The sequence below is a fragment of the Phaseolus vulgaris genome, chromosome 11 (assembly GCF_000499845.2).
Source record: "Phaseolus vulgaris cultivar G19833 chromosome 11, P. vulgaris v2.0, whole genome shotgun sequence".
Taxonomy (NCBI): domain Eukaryota; kingdom Viridiplantae; phylum Streptophyta; class Magnoliopsida; order Fabales; family Fabaceae; genus Phaseolus; species Phaseolus vulgaris.
Window position 1 is genome coordinate 24,873,085 of NC_023749.2, and position 18,415 is coordinate 24,891,499.

At 30.2% G+C, this 18,415-nt stretch overlaps 1 pseudogene; it reads right to left on the bottom strand.

The window, feature by feature from the left end:
• Positions 1-14,680: 14,680 nt before the first annotated feature.
• LOC137837845 (uncharacterized) lies at positions 14,681-18,003 on the bottom strand (annotated as a pseudogene).
• Positions 18,004-18,415: the final 412 nt, after the last annotated feature.

The window sequence follows — 18,415 nt, forward strand, 5'->3', positions numbered from 1 at the left end:
TCTAATGATTTATCTATTCTAAGGTGTTATACATGGTTACAAAATACTTTGACCATGTTGTTCTCACATATTTCAATGCTTCCGAATCTAGCGGGTGTTGGTCGTTGAACAACTGTGACATTTGAAATTTTTTGAATTAGTGCATGAGTAATAAACCCCAAATTTTAAAGTGTTTATTGTATTGAGGTATTACCTGATCCCAACCTTTATTAATTGCAGCTTGCAAAATAGTCAACATCCACTACATAACATAGTAACCGCACTCATAATTTCCAGATTGCCTGTTGGACTGCATGTGAAAATAAATGTATTAAATAAATGAGTGATACGCATTAAATTGAGTGAACAAATATACTTTAAATACCTTAAGGTACATCCAAGTGAGTTTTTGTGCGTTTGAACTTCTTCTCCCACACAACATATTATATCCAGAGTAAGCACTAAAATAATAAGATTGCATGTAAGAATACATAACATTATATAATGTATAAGTAATAATAAATGTTAAATGAAACTGTCGTACCTATCTATAATGTTTTTAAAATAGGTAGGTGGTTTTTTAATGCAAGGAGCAAAACTATTCAGTTGTATGATCTTGAACAAATATGATCAATAGTTGCCAATGACGCCTATATAACAAATCAGTTAATTAGTTTCTCTTATTTCAATAATTTATTATAACTTATTTAACAAATAAGGACTTACTCATGGATGTACAGAGCAAAATAAATTTGTTTTCCACCATTCTTTAAGGCAGTGGTGATGTATGTTTGTGTTTCCGACTTCTTTTTTCCAATTAATTGAATGACTTGAGGGTCTAAAAACCATATATATTTTGTTTCCCCTCATCCAAGCATAATCCAAAAAAGATACCTAAATTTCAATAAGTTAGTACTAATATATTTAATAAATCAAAAGTATAAAGATTTTAATATTTGAACTTACATCATCCATAATTGCAGAACTGTTAGGTTAATCTCTTGATCTCTGGATGCAAGGTTCAACAAATCAGACAGGTGAACGTACAACGGTAGATTACTATGCCTTCAAAATACATTGGCATCTCATGGAACCTTTAAGACGGTTGTATCTAAAGTTGTAGCAACTTCCACCAATGCCGCCAGAGGTAATGTTCATAGATGATATCTTGAACTATTCTCGTACAAGGGAAGAACATGCAGAACATCTTAGAACTGTCCTGAACATTTTGAGAGAAAAACAACTATATACTAAACTTTCAAAATGTGACTTCTGGAGGTCAGAAATATAATTTTTAGGACATGTCATCTCTGCACACGGAATATCAGTAGATCCTTCTAAAGTGGAGGTTATACTTCAGTGGGAACGTCCTAAAATAGTTATAGAAATTAGAAGCTTTGTCGGGTTAGCAGGAGATTTATAGAAGGCTTTTCTAAAATAGTGGCTCCTTTGACCCAATTGACTAGAAAGGATCATCCTTTTGCATGGATTGAACAATGTGAGAGAAGCTTTGAAGAGTTGAAAAGAAGGTTGACTAATGCTCTTGTATTGACAATCCTTGGTACCAATCAGTCTTTTGAAGTTTTCTATGATGCCTCCTATCAAGGATTGGGTTGTGTTATGATGCAGAATAAGAAAATAGTTGCCTATGCTTCTCGTCAGTTAAAGGTGTATGAAAGAAACTATCCAACTCATGATCTAGAATTGGCAGAAGTTGTCTTTGCTTTAAAAATATGGAGACATTTTCTTTACGGAGTTAGCTTTAATGTGTTCAGTGATTATAAAATCTTGAAGTATTTGTTTGATCAGAAGGAGCTTAATATGACGCAGATGAGGTGGATCGAATTTTTAAAGGACTATGATTTCCACCTAATATACCATCCTGGGAAGGCGAATGTTGTTGCAGATGCGTTGAGTCGTAAAAAGATACAAATGTTGTTGCTTATGATTAGAGAGCTAGCATTGATTGAAGATTTCAGGAGTATGAATTTGGAGGTTTCCATGTCTTCAAATTGCATTAGTTGTAATACACTTGTTATAACTAATGAATTTCTAGAGAAAGTGAACGAGAAGCAGTTGGAAGATTCAATGTTGAAGAACTTCATGGGCTTATTAAATACTGACAAAGCTAAAGACTTCTCTTTAGGAGTGGATAGTATTTTGAGATTTAAGAATAGAATATGCATACCAGGATAATGAAATAAAGCAAACTCAGTTTACATCCAAAAATGACCAATATGTATCAAGATCTCAAGAAGTCGTATTGGTGGCATGGCATGAAGAATGATGTATCTAACTTTTGTAGATGCTTGCTTGACTTGTCAGAAATCAAAGATTGAACATCAACGACCTGGAGGCATGTTAATTCAGTTAGGCATTCCAATGTGGAAGTGGGATAACATCTCAATGGATTTTGTTACCTATTTACCACGTACTTTGAGGAAGCATGACTCTGTTTGGGTCATAGTGGACATGTTAACAAAGACGACACACTTCTTACCTATAGATTTGAGAATCTCTATGCGAAAGTTTACCCAGATTTATATAGATGAAATAGTCAGATTGCATGGTGTACCCTCCAGTATAGTTTCAAATAGAGATCCTAGATTCACCTCCAGATTCTGGCAAACACTTCAAGAAGCTTTGGGGACTAAATTCAGACTTAGTTCAGCATATCATCCTCAGACTGATGGACAATCAGAGTGAACTATCCAGTCCTTAAAGGATTTGCTTAGGACTTGTGTGTTAGATCATTTGGGCAGTTGGGATGAAATTCTACCTTTGGTAGAGTTCACTTACAATAACAATTACTAAGCTAGCATAAGAATGGCTCCTTTCGAGGCATTGTATCGAAGAAAGTGAAGGACACCTCTATGTTGGTTTCAGGATGGTGAGAGTGTGTTAATTGGACCAGAATTAATAGAACAAACCAATGAGAAAGTCAAAAAGATTCAAGAAAGATTGAAAACATCTCTTAGCAAGCAAATATCTTATGCGAAAAAAAGAAGACCTTTAGAATTCTCTGCAGGTGATCATTTCTTTTTGAGAGTTACACTGTTCATTGATGTTGGAAGAGTACTCAAATCCAAGAAATTGACTCCAAAGTTCATAAGACCTTATCAAATTCTCAGGAGAATAGGCCCTGTGGCTTATGAAATTGCTTTTCCTCCTCCTTTAGCTAACATTCACAATATTTTCCATGTATCCCAGCTAAGAAAATTTGTATCTGATCCCAGCCACATTCTAAAATCTGATTCCATCCAAGTGAAAGAAAATCTGTCATTTGAAGTGAAGTCAATAAGAATTTTAGATTCACAAGTGAAACAAATTCATGAAAGAAGTATTCCCATGGTGAAAGTATTGTGGGATCCTTCTCTATAGATTCTACTTGGGAAATTTAAGAGGAGATACAAGCATCATACCCTAATCTCTTTCTTGGTAAGTTCATTTTCGAGGACAAAATTTTTTGTAGTTGGAGATAACGTAACAGCGTGGTACAAAAGCAGAGAAGCCCTCACTGCACCACAGTCTTCTTTTTCTCCTTCTTATTTCTTTCTCCATTTCTCCCTTCCATCTTCTCTCTTAATTTCTCACTCCATACCTCATCTATTTTAGAATCTGATCATACCAGGTTGTAGTTGAGGAGTTACGGAACATTTGTACCCGATCAGAATTTTAAACAGAGTAAGTTCATTTTTGCTCTAAAGATCATTTGTTCTCTGTTTTTCCTTAGGATTTAGTCATCAATCTTGGTGGGGTCAGTTGAGAAGTTTAATCCTCTCAACTTATTCTACTATATACTGAATTTTAGTTCTGTTTGGATAACTTGCTTTAGGCCCATAAATCTTGAAGCTTATCCAGACTATGGGGAATAAAATTCTAGAGGTTGCTTGGAAAGCAATCAATTAAGGTAAGGGAAGCGAAATTTAATTTTTAATAGCACCCTAGGATAGAAGATCTTAATGTGGAAGGGACATGATCCAAATATTCAATTTCACTTGTAGGGATATATTGTGTGTTTATATATTGTGTTATTTGTTTATATAATTTAAAATTTATAAAAATATTAGATTTTGCTGGTTTAATATTTAAGTGTTGTTTTTTATGTTAATTAAGCTTTTGAATGTCGTGGATTGTGTTTGGAATGATATTGTATGATGAAATGGTGTGGAATTGAATTCATACATTTGGGATAATGTATGGACTGATGTTTGTTGTGTATTAAGTATTGATTCCTATGTGGTAATAGAGATCTCCAAGCTTCACTGATGATCTAAGTCACATAAACTAAGATATCAGGTGGTGAGAAGCTGATGGGGAGGTTCATGCACACCGTGACATATGAGATGCACGGCTTGGGTTGTATTGAACTTACCCTGATCCTTTCTGTTAGATTCTCTAGTAATCTTCGGATCAGGTGTTAGTCTCTGGTAGGACTTACTTAATACGGGTCTTCCGAAAGACGTTGTTTGTTGAATATTCAAGATGTGTAGATCCATGTGAGATCTATGTGATTGTTTTATGTTGAAATTTGAAGAAGATTGAATAATTGAGAAATTGACCATGCAATTTGATTTTCTCTTTTAATTTAATTGCGTATATTATACATTTTTATTTTCACAAGCTTACCCTTGTTTTTCGTGTTGTGTTTGAACTGCAATGACTGTACTATGTACACGAGCAGATGACCATATAGGTGCAGGAGAGCCTTAAAGGTTTCAGAGTTTTATTTTGAGCTATGGATATGTAAATATTTGTATTTCTATAAGTCATAATCTTGTAATAGAAATATTTTGAAAAACTTTAAGTTTGTATAGAAAGATGTAGAACGTGTTTTAAAATAGTTAGATGTGTTTTTTAAGGTGTTACAATTAATGAGAGTTATATTTAAAAAAACATAGAGTAAAAACATGTTTTACTATGTTTATGTTTTTTTTTTATAAAAAGTTTTCAAGTTAGGCATTACTATGCAGCTTGACATATCAGTTAGGCTGACACTGCAATTACTATGTTTATGTTTATAAGTGTTATAATTTGTTTATCTTTTTCACTATATTGTTATTATATTTATTATAAGTTATTAATATATTATGCTTAATATTATTATACGGGAATGATTGGTAAGTTTATAATTTATTATATATTTATTTTCAAAAAAGAACACTATATTGAAATGTTTAGGTTCAGTATTAAGTATAAGATTATGAAGGAGATGATCCTCCCTTGATATTTAATTCACATAGAAAAAAATATTATGTGCTAAGGGTGTGTTTCGATTAAAGAGTGAATTTGTGAGGATTTGAGGGAGTGGATTTACGAGGATGTGAGAGGGAAGTGTGAAATGTTTGGATTGAGATATGTTAGAGTGGATCTATGAGGAAAGTTTATTGGAGTTTCAGAGTAATGTGATGTTTGTGAGTAAATTTTGAATTATTTTAATGGTGTAAAATGTTACTTTACAAATTTACCCTTACCTATTAAAAAAATTATAATGAATGAGTTTGTTTTTGTTTAAAAATTAATAACTTTCACATATTCATAAATTTAAAAATTATAATTAAAAATAAATAAATATGTATTATAGGTATAATTTAAAAATTATAATTAAAACAAATATGTATTCAAAAAATTAAATAAAAAAAAGACTTAATGTAATTTCTTAAAATATTAAAATGTATTATAAAATTCCAAAATAAATCATTAAATAACTAAGATATTATATAAATAAATAAATATATTTTTTTTAACATTAAAAACCGTGTAATAATGAAAAATAAAATATATTACAAGAAAAAATATAACATAATTAACGATAAAAAAATTCATAAAACATTATAATTAAATAAATTATAACTCATAAACATAATGATTATACACAAAAAAAAATATTAATATAAACACCAACAACAAATTAAATAAAAACAAAAATTCCAAATAATTTTTTAAAATATTAAAAATATATTATAAAATTAAAAAAATAAATCAAATCTTATATAAATAAAAAATAATATTTTTTAATATTAGAAAACCTTACAATAATGGAAAATAAAAAATACTATAACAGGAGAATAAATGAGTGTGAATTCAAAAATAATATATGCTGGCGTGACTTTTCCTCTACATCTATTTATTTTGAGGGAAAATTATATTTACTGTGCACAGGTATATCTTCTCCTTCTTTTCCCCACAAAATTCTGAATCCAAATAGTTATTATCCCCTCACTTATTTGTTTGTAAATAGTACATTCACAGAAGCAAACAGACGCTAAGAGTAGAAGGAAAATTTTATGTGGTGTGAGAAAAGAATTTTTCCCGACCAGTCTTCGGTCATCGATCCTACTGACTGACCTTAGACATCGCACACCGGTGCCTGATAGTGGAGGTTTTTTGATCATGATGGGGTTATTTTTTTTTTTGTTTTTACCAAAATGGGGTCCGTTTAAAAAAAATTACAAATTTAAGCAAGTCGTGTCAATTCGGCACGACTTCATATGCAGAGGTTGTCCCAATTAGGCACGACTTCTGCCATGTCATACTAAAGTCGTGCCAACTTTGCACGACTTCTGCCCTATCATACTGAAGTCGTGCCAACTTGGACGACTTTTGCCCTGTCATATTGAAGTCGTGCCAACTTGGCACGACTTCTGCCCTGTCATACTGAAGTCATGCCAACTTGGCACGACTTATGCCCTGTCACTTCATTCTCCACACCATCAGATTCCTTACACGTATAACTTTTTACCTTCTCTTTCAGATACTTTTTCCACTCCACCAAATGTATTTGGAATTTCGGCATTCACCCCTCTTTCTGCATACAATCCAACATCATTCACCACTATCGACCGACAATGCCCTCACCAGCATCTCATAATGAAGCCAATAATAACGATGATGAACATGTCGTTGATGATCCTCTTCCACGAAGACCTCGACGACAAATACGAAGACCACATTGTGTCATGTCTTCCCATAAATAATTTACTTCTAGTTCAACTTTATAGTTTTATTTTATATCTTGTAATGAATCTTACTAATTTGTTTAGTTCTAATTAATCTCTTCTCATTATTACGTGTTCTGTAAAATCATTACTTCTCAAGCTATTTATTTTGCAAATTCACAACAATAATTCTCTATTTATTTTCCAAATACAATGAATTTTCATTTATGTATTTATTTCCAAACTCAATAACAATTTTCTTCATTTTTTAATTAATCAAATAATCAAGTTATTGTATTACATTACCATCAAACATGATCCATACACGATTATCCAATTTTTTGTTCCTTAAAACTAACACTCTTAAAAAATTATGTATCAAATTAATTTTTAACATTACATAACTTACTACCCAATATATAAACAATAAAATTAAAAAAAAATTATGATGTGGCAGAAGTCGTGCCAAGTTGGCACGACTTCAATATGACAGGGTTGAAGTCTGCCAAGTTGGCATGACTTTAGTATGACATGGTAGAAGTCGTGCCTAATTGGGACGACTTCTGCATATGAAGTCGTACCGAATTGGCACGACTTGTCTAAATTTGTAATTTTTTTTAAACGGACCCCATTTTGGTAAAAACCAAAAAAAATAACTCCATCATGGTCAAAAAAACCGATAGTGGAAGGGGCCACGTAAGGTGGGCCCAAACGCACTCACCAGGGAATTGGTTAGTCTTCGGATATTGATATCGTAGACCCCGACATTGGAGATAGACATAAGACATCGCCAACAGAGGGAGAGATCGGACATCGGCGGTATGAACGATGTAGTGGGCCACATAAGGTAGGCCCTAGAGTTATGATAAGTTAACAGTTAAGACATGAGATATGTGGGAAGCCTAAGTCACGAAGGATCCATGCACGTGGTGTGTATAGCGCATGTAGGCGCGATACGAAAGAATATTCCTGGGAGGCACTAAGGCCCATTAGGGTTAGGATTTCTAGGGAAAGTTGCATGCATGGCACGTGAATGCTTAGGGCACCCACAAAGCAAATGGCGCTAGAGATTGGGTACACAGGTTGGTACCCAAGCGACCACTTTGCTATTCGTGGCATTCCGGTTAAGGGAAGTTCTATGTGCCAAATACGCTAAGATTATGTAAATAGCGGCGCAGGGACATTTTGCAAGAAACCCTAGACAAGGGTAACAACACAAAGGTAAACCCTAGTTTCAACCTATATAAAGGGTGCTAAGAACCCTAGCAAGGTACAGAGTTTCTAAGACTGAAACTACTTTATACACTTGGTGTTTCTTTGCCCTTATACTGACTTTAGCGTCAGAGTGCAAACGGCCGTAAAGGTGCCCCTTTGTATTTGTAGGTGAGAGATTTCTTGATCAGGAAACACAATTCTCAAGCGGAGATAGAAGGGCCAAAGGCTGCTGTTAGAATCAATCAGCGGAGCGAGTTAACCGACAGGAACAAAATTGTGTATGGTAGGTCTCATGAATTTTTTGAGTAACACAAGTAAATTCTTTCTATTATCATTATGTAGTATTACTGTGAGACAACTTAATGAAGGTAGTCTGATAAGTGTAATAAATCTATGGCATTGTAATGTTAATGTCAATGACTTTATGATAAGAGAGGTAGTCAACTGGTGGAGAGTTTGATGTGAATCTAATAGAAATTTAATGAATAAAATAATTTTAATATATAATTTTCATAATTAATTAATATATATAATTGAATATCAATTTTTACATAAAAAAACTTAAATATTATTACTTTTTAGAGTGTTGTTATTAACAAAGATTTATGTATAAATATATAGAATAAGTTATTTATAGAGTATTAACATATTTCTTGAGTATTAACATGAAAGTTTTAAATGTTATAAAAAATAAAGTTTACATGTGCTTTTCATTAATTTTTGTAAAACTCAATTTAGATATAATATTTTTACCAGGTTATTTAGATAGTTTCTAACTTATATTATTTAAGAAGCTTGTTTAACATGATTAGAACCTGTTTGCAAATCAATTTTTATTTGAAGTAGCTTGTGAAAATATTAACTTCTAATTTTTTATATTTATTCTATTATTATTTTTTAAATATTTATTAAATCTTCCGGGTTTTTTTCCACTAGAGCGAGTTATTATTTATTTAACTTAAACCCCTCCATTTATACGTATTATTTTGACTTTATTATAATATTTAATTTATTACTCAAATACACTAATTGATATAGTATTTTTAATATTATTTTTAAAATTTTGATTAAAAATATGTTATTAAATTGTATAAGATTAATAATATAATATAAAATAAAAGCAGTAATTGAAACTCAAAAAACTGCAATTTAAATAATTCATCTACTAATAAAAATTTAAAGATTTAAAATATATATTTTTAAAAACCAAAACTATAAAAACGTAAAATTTATAAGCTAATTACTTTTAGGTTTCAATTTCTAAGTAGTTTTTGTGAAACATCACTACTAATAAAAACTAATTTTAAAGAAAAAAATAAATAATTGCTATAGTTAATAAATTAAAGACTAGAGACTTAAAAAAAATTAGTTTTTAAATTAGTTTCTATTATTGTTAAATAGTTTCTAAATTGGTATCTAATTAGCTATGAAGGTTTTTCTACCAAATTTATAATCTAAATAATTGGTAGTTAGAATCTAAATTACATGATATGTATTATATATGTACTATATATGAATGATGAAAATTGTAAGAAATTTATGTCATAGATCTGGGATGAATATAGACTAAGATATATACACATCGGTGTCAATTTCTTTTGGATTTGCTAGTAATCTTTGGATTAGATGTTCATACTTAATGAGTCTTCCGGAAGACGATAAATTTATTTTCAGTGAGATTAAAATGAAATCCAATGATTGTGATTGAAAATTGATCAATGTGTGGTCTATATAAATGATAAAATTGATATTGAAATTTTATATGACAACATTTAAAAAACAAATTATAAACAATATTGGTTCTTTTTACATTAATTATTTTACACTATATACTATATTTGTCAAGTCATTTTATACTCTTAAGTAAAAAGTTACCTTATCAATTATAAATCTTTTTTACCTAATAACAAATTATTCAATAATTGGTATCATGAAGTTTGACCGATATGTTTTACTTAGAAATTAAAAATAATCATATAAAATTTTATCAACAATATTGGAACATTGTACAAAAGTAATAAATTAAATTTGTAGATAAAAAATGTTGGATCTAACAAGTATGAAAGTTAAAGTTATCTTTAGTAAACGGTCTATCTTTTTTTTCTCTATTTTTAACAATAACGACAACCAAAGACAAAATTCAACATATTGCTTGAACAAAAATCATAATAAATTAACGGATGTTTTTTAGTATGAATACAAAATCTGATTTGTTTAATAAAAGAAATTAAAATTTTACGGTGAATTATAATTCTTAAGTAATGTAATTTCATTGTTAATTTATTATTAGATAAAATAAGAGTATATGTAATATTATATATATATAGAGAGAGAGAGTTTAGTTGTAAACATGGTTTTATAAACGTGATGTTGCAATATTATTGAAGGAATAAATTGTTTGTTTGCAACCAGATCTGGTAAGATCTGAACTAAGAGAATTGTTGAAGATCAAAGGAGCAACAACACAATTTGCCTGTGCATTTTCCTGCACCATAACCTATGAACCTGCACTGAGCATCACAGTCAGGAAATTGAGAACATGTTCCAGGACACTTCGGTGGATCTTGACTCCTCACACCTACATTATGGATTTTCAAAACTAAAATTAAGAACAATTCACCAAAACCAAAACTCAAAGACACACATGTTTCACAAATATATGTTCTAAAATATAATATAATAATTTATACATACCAGATGAAATGACAAGAACAATTGTTGTTGCAAGCAGAACTTTGAACAAAATCATCCACATTACTGAATAACCAGCCATTCTTACAATTTTTCCTACTTTTCCCTCAATATGCTTTATATGATTTGTCAATATACATTTGTCTTTATATACATGTGAATTCAAATTCAACATATTCTAATACTCAACTATAAACTTTATTTTCATAATACTATAATATAATTGAATATTTATGAGTATTAATGTGTAAGTTTTAAATATTAATTAAAAAATAAATTTACATGATTTTCTTTAATTTTCATTAAAAAAATCATTAAATAGAAATTGATTTTAGAGAAAAATAATAATTAGTTATTTGATTAAATTAGATATTATTTTAGAGACTAAAATAATTTATTGGTATATAAAGTAATTTTTATTATCTATAAACTACTCTCTAAATTCATAGCTAGCGATTAATTTAAATCCTAAAGTTTGTAGTTAAAACATTGGTAATTAATTATATATCAAATTAAAAATTAATTTATAAATTTGATGTTGATTCAAAGATTATTAATGTGTAGCTTTTAAATATTGATTGAAAAATAAAAATTTACATGACTTTTATTAATTATTAATTTTGTAAAATTCAGTGTATATGTTAAAGATTCAATATCTTTTTAAGATATTGTCATTAATGAAGAGTTACGCGTCATTATATAAAATAAATTTATATATGAATTAATGTGTGATATTTAAATATTAATTAGAAAATAAAAATTAACAGGACTTTCATTGATTTTGTAAAATTCAATATATCCTTTAAAAGCTAATTATTACTGTACAAAGAAAAAATTTCATTTTAATATTTATAAATAGAAAATAGATATAAACTACCTATGTAAGGTTTTTTTTAACATATGAAATTTTGGATTAGTCCTTCTTTAATTTTTTATTTTTTATTAATATTGTTTTTCATATGATGATAGATGATTGTGGTTGCTTGAGGTATTAGTATAGCTGAGATGTCAAGTTGCATAGTTATACCTAACATGAAAGTTTTTTATAAAAAAGAAAGTATTATAAATGTTTCTGGATTTTGTATATATCAAGTGAAAAATAGGAATATAAATATCAATTTAATATCACCCTAATAAGTTTTATTTATTTTTAATTAGTTGGTTGTAGAAAAATAGTGAAGAGAGAAATGTTTTACAAGCATGTCTTTAACACTACCCAATAACACTTATTACTAATATTATAAGTAACACTTATTATACTAATTTTTAATATTATAGATTCTCAAAGTTTGAGACATTTTAAATAAAAAAGAAAACAATAATACAATGAAATGGAGATTAATGAGAGTTATAATTAAAAAAAATCATAGAATAAAAACATGTCTTACTATGTTTATTTATTTTTTTATAAATTTTTTTTATGTTAGACATCATTATGCAACTTGACATTTCAGGTAGACTGACACCTCAATTACTATGCTTATTTTTATAAGTGTTATAATTTGTTTATCTTTTCACTATATTATTATTATATTTATTATATTTTATTAATATATTATGCTTAATATTATTATAGGGGAATGATTGGTAAGTTTATAATTTATTATATATTTATTTTCAAAAAAGAACATTATATAGGAATTTTTAGGTTCAGTATTAAAATTGATATTATGAAGGAGATGATCTCCCATGATATTGAATTCATATAGAAAAGAATTCGATTCAAGAGAGAATTTGTGGGGATTTGAGGAGTGAATTTATGAGGATATGAGAGGGAAGTGAGAAATGTTTGGATTGAAATATGTTAGAGTGATTATATGAGGAAAGTTTATTGGAGTTTTTGGGTAATGTGATGTTTGTGAGGGAATTTTTTGAATTATTCTAAAAGTGTAAAATGTTACTTTACAAATTTACCCTTACCTATTAAAAAAATTAATAATCAAATGAGTTTCTTTTTGTTTAAAAATAAATAACTTTCACATATTCATAAATTTAAAAATTATAATTAAAAGAAATATGTATTCAACAAATTAAATAAAAAAAAGACTTTATGTAATTTCTTAAAATATTAAAATGTATTATAAAATTAAAAAATAAATCATTAAATAAATAAATAAATTATTTTTTTAACATTAAAAAACCTGTAATAATGAAAATTCAAATATATTACAAGAAAAAAAATAACATAATTAACAATAATTTTTTTTATAAAACATTATAATTAAATATATTATAACTCATAAACATAATAATTATACACAAAAATATATTAATATAAACACAACAACAAATTAAATAAAAACAAAAATTCTAAGTAATTTTTTAAAATATTAAACATATATTATAAAATTAAAAAATAAATCACATTTTAAATAAATAAAAAATAATATTTTTTAATATTAGAAAACCTCACCGTAATGAAAAAAAAAATACTATAACAGGATAATAAATGAATTTGAATTCAGAGATAATATATGCTGACGTGACTTTTCTCTACATCTATTATTTTTTAGAAAAAATGATATTTATTGTTCACTAGTATTTAACGTGAATCTAATAGAAGTTTAATGAATAAAATAATTTTAATATGTAATTTTTATAATAGATTAATATATAGTTGAATATCAATTTTTACATGAAAAAATTTAAATATTATCATTTATATTTTTTAGAGTGTTGTTATTAAAAAAGATTTTTGTATAAATATATAAAATAAGTTCATTTCTAGAGTATTAACGAAGTTTTAAAGTTTAATTGAAAAATTAAAGTTTACATAACTTTTTCATTAATTTTTGTAAAACTAAACTTAGATATAATATTTTTACCAGGTTATTTAGATAGTTTCTAACTTATATTATTTAAGAAGCTCGTTTAACATGATTAGAACCTGTTTGCAAATCAATTTTTATTTGAAGTAGATTTTTAAAATATTAACTTCTAATTTTTTAAATTTATTCTATTATTATTTTTTAAATATTTATCAAATCTTTCGTTTTTTTTCAACTAGAGCGAGTTATTATTTATTTAACTTATTTTGAATTTATTATAATATTTAATTTATTACTCCAATACACTAATTGATATAGTATTATTAATATTATTTTTAAAATTTTGATTAAAAATATTTTATGAAATAGTATAAGATTAATAATATAATATAAAATAAAAGCAGTAATTGAAACTAAAAAAATTGCAATTAAAATAATCCATCTACTAATAAAAATTTAAAGATTTAAAATATATATTTTTAAAAACCAAAACTATAAACATCTCAAAACGTAAAATTTATAAGCTAATTACTTTCAGGTTTCAATTTCTAACTACTTTTTGTGGAACATCACTACTAATACAAACTAATTTTAGAAACAAAAAATAATTAGTTGTTATAGTTAATAAATTAGAGACCAAAGACTTAAAAAAATTAGTTTATATTATTGTTAAATAGTTTCTAAATTGATATCTAATTAGCTATGAAAGTTTGTTCACTGGACTCACTATTGGATTCTTTGGGAGACGACTTGGGGTCATCTGACCACTGTTATAATATTATCTTTCTAGGATTCGACAAGTTTACGCTTGATTCATATTAATTTGATAGCAAAATGACTGAAACAACAAATATGAAGAAACCAAGATTTGCAAGAATTATGAAACATCCAGTCATTAGACCATCCTAAAAAGCTAATTTATTTTATTTAAGCATAAAATTAAACTCAAACAAAGCAAACAAAAGCAAGAGACAAAAAAAAATCCTAAACTATAATTCTCCTCCCCCACACTTAAATCAAACATGGTCCTCGATGTAAAAACAGTTAATAAATGTGTACGATAAAAGTAAGAAAAGGAATACTCCCTCTTCAAGCTTGAAGGTAATTGGGGGCTTGTAAGGTAATCTCTTCGACCGTCTCTTCTTGAGGAATCTCATGAAAGAGCTTTAGACGATGTCCATTCACCTTAAATTTCTTTGTAGACGTTAGACTTTGCAATTCTACAACACCATGAGGATGGACATGGGTGATAAAAAATGGACCAATCCATCTTGAGTGCAACTTTCCTGGCATAGGCTTTAATCTGAAGTTGAACATTAACACACGTTGGCCTGCAACAAACTCCTTCCTAGTGATGAAGTGGTCATGGAGATGCTTGGTCCTCTCCTTGTAAAATTTTGAGTTCTCATATGCCTCCAAACAGATCTCATCCAGCTCTTGCAGCTGGAGTTTTCGCTGCTCTCCTGCCTTGTCATAATTCATGTTGCATGCCTTTATTGCCCAATAAGCTTTGTGCTCGATCTCCACAGGTAGATGACAAGCTTTTCCAAAGACGACCCTAAAGGGAGACATCCTAATAGGTGTTTTATAGGTTGTACGATGGGCCCAAATGGCATCGTCAAGACATTTACTCATATCCTTCCTTGTTGGGTTAACCATCTTCTCCAGAATGCGTTTTATTTCTCTGTTGGAGACCTCAGCTTGGCTATTTGTTTGTGGATGATATGGTGTGGATGCTTTATGGATCACCCCATATTTCCTAAATAGACCATCTAGTAACCTGAAACAAAAATGTGTGCCTTGGTCGCTGATGATAGATTTAGGAATCCCAAATTTGCAAAAGAGGTTAGAGCGAATAAAAGTTGCAACAACATGAGAATCATTAGTTCTTGTGGCTATTGCCTCCACCCATTTGGAGACATAGTCCACAACAAGTAAGATATAAGTGAATCCAAAAGAGACAGGAAAGGGACCCATAAAATCAATACCCCACACATCAAAGACTTCACAAAAGAGCATGGGTTGTTGGGGCATCTGTTGTCTTTTGGAGATAGCAGCGCTTGCTCTTTTACATCTCTCACATGTGGATGAGATGATCCATGCATCTCTAAAAATGGTTGGCCAAAAGAAATCACAGTCCAATACTTTTCTTGCAGTACATTGTGTAGTTAAGTGTCCACCAAAGGGTGACGCATGGCAAAAATTCAGCACAGATGGGATCCCATGGTCAGGAATACATCTACGTATGATTTGATCACTGCAAAAACGCCATAAGTAAGGATCATCCCAAATATAGTACTTGGACTCACTCTTGAATTTGTCTCAATGTGCCTTGGTTGCCAATGGTGGAAAAATTGAAGTAGCAAGGTAGTTCACTATGTCAACATACCAAGGTATGAGTTCAGATGTGCGAGATAGTCCAAGAAAAGATCTAACCTTTCTAATAGAGGAGGGGTAAGGTAACAATAAAATAACATTCAATTTAGCAGGGTCTACCCGAATAACTTTTTAAGAAATTATATGGCCTAGGACTATGCCTTGTGACACCATAAAATGACATTTTTCATAGCTTAAAACAAGATTATTTTCTATGCACCTATCAAGTACCTTACTAAGGTTAGTCAAACAAACATTAAAAGAAGAACCATAAATTCTGAAATCATCCATAAAAACTTCAATGCAATGTTCAATCAAGTAAGAAAATATGCTCATAATACAACATTGGAAGGTTCCACGGGCATTGCACAAACCGAAGGGCATCCTTCTATAAGCAAAGGTTCCAAAGGGGCAGGTAAAGGTAGTCTTGTGTTGATCTTCTGGTGCAATCCAAATATGGAAATAGCCAGAAAAACCATCCAAGAAACAGTACTGTGTCTTGCCAGCTAAGCGCTCAAGCATTTGATCGATGAAAGGAAGGGGAAAGTGGTCCTTCTGCGTGGCTTGATTCAAGCGTCTATAATCAATACAGACTCTCCAGTTGTTCTGCACTCTAGTGGGAATAAGTTCATTACGCTCATTCTTTATCACTGTTATCCCAAATTTCTTGGGAACAACTTGAATTGGACTCACTCAAGTGCTGTCAGAGATAGGGTATATGATACCAGCTTGTAGCAGCTCGTTGATCTCTTTCTTCACCACATCAAGAATATGGGGATTAAGCCGACGTTGAGGCTATCTCACAGGTTTTGTCCCTTCTTCTAGTAGAATTTTATGCATACAAATAGCAGGGTTGATACCTGGAATATCTGCCACCGTCCAACCAATGGCTTTCTTGTGCTCTCTAATCACCTGTAACAGTTTTTGCTCTTGTTCATCAGATAGAGTAGTGGAGATAATCACTGGAAGTTGCTCCCTTTTTTTCCCAAATAGGCATACTTAAGATGATCTGGAAGTGGCTTCAGTTCAAGTGAGGGTGGTTGGATGATGGATGGTAATGGTCTATTACTGAGAGAAACTTCAACAACCTGTAATTTATCAGGGTTAGAATCGTCTAATGTTGTCAAGTGTGTATCAACAACATTTGCTTTAGTTGCAAAACCTGCATCAGAAAGGTTAGAACGATTTAGACCATCAGATGATATAAACCCATCTATCTCAGAGTCTGTCCAATCAATTAAATCAGAAAGATCACAGTCCTCTAAAAAATCCAACACATTATCATCCATAATATCATCCAAAATGTCAAGATGATACACGGAGTGATCTTCAACTGGGTGGTTCATAACGTCTAGGATATTGAATTGGACTAGATTGTCTCCAAACTCCATAGTTAGTGTGCCTGCGTGAACATCAATCTTGTTGCGGGTTGTCTTCAAGAAAGGTATGCCCAAGATGATGGTTGTTGCACTAGAATGTGAATCCTTTCCACCCATGTCCAAAATGTAGAAATCTACAGGAAAAACAAGTTTATTTACTTGAATAAGGACATCTTCAATAAGTCATGCAAGTTGAATTGTGCTCCTATTAACAAGTTGAATGACTACGCCTGTGGGTTTAAGAGGACCAAGAGACAAAGAAGTAAACACAGATAAAGGCATAACATTTATAGATGCTCCCAGGTCAAGCATTGCATTTTCAAATCGGTTATTGCCTATTATGCAAGGAATGGTGAAAGTGTCTGGGTCTTTGCATTTTTCAGGTATTGCTGCCACCGACTTTTCAATGAGAGCAGAAACATTCCTTCCCATGTTTACCTTTTCGTTCCCTTTAAGACGCCTTTTATGTGTACACAGATCCTTTAAAAATTTGGCATGTCTAGGAATCTGTTTAATAACGTCTAACACAGGAATGTTCACCTCAACCTTTCTGAATGTCTTGAGAATCTCCTTGTCAGCCTCTTCCATTTTTCTGCTCGTCTTGTCAACTAGCACTCCTCCACTGGCCGCATCTATCATCTGTCTATCAATAGCCATCAGACCCTCGTAAAAATATTGTATTAGAAGTTGTTCGTTAATCTGATGGTATGGACAACTTGTACATAGCCTCTTGAAACTTTCCTAGTATTCATAGACTCTTTCTCTATCTTGTTGCCTGTTCCCGCATATTTCCTTTCTTATTGATGTGACTCTAGATGCTGAAAAGAATTTTTCAAGGAACACTCTTTTCAACCCTTCCCAATTAGTCACTGATTCTGCCGGCAAATAATATAGCCAATCTTTACCTGCATCTTGGAGTGAAGAAGTGAATGCTTTAAGCTTCATGTGCTCCTCTATGACCCCAGCTGGCCTCATGGTGGTGCATGTTAGAATTGATGGCTAGAACAAGAGGCGGGGGTGTGAAATTTTATAAAAGATTTTAACAAATACTTTCCTTAGAATGAATCTT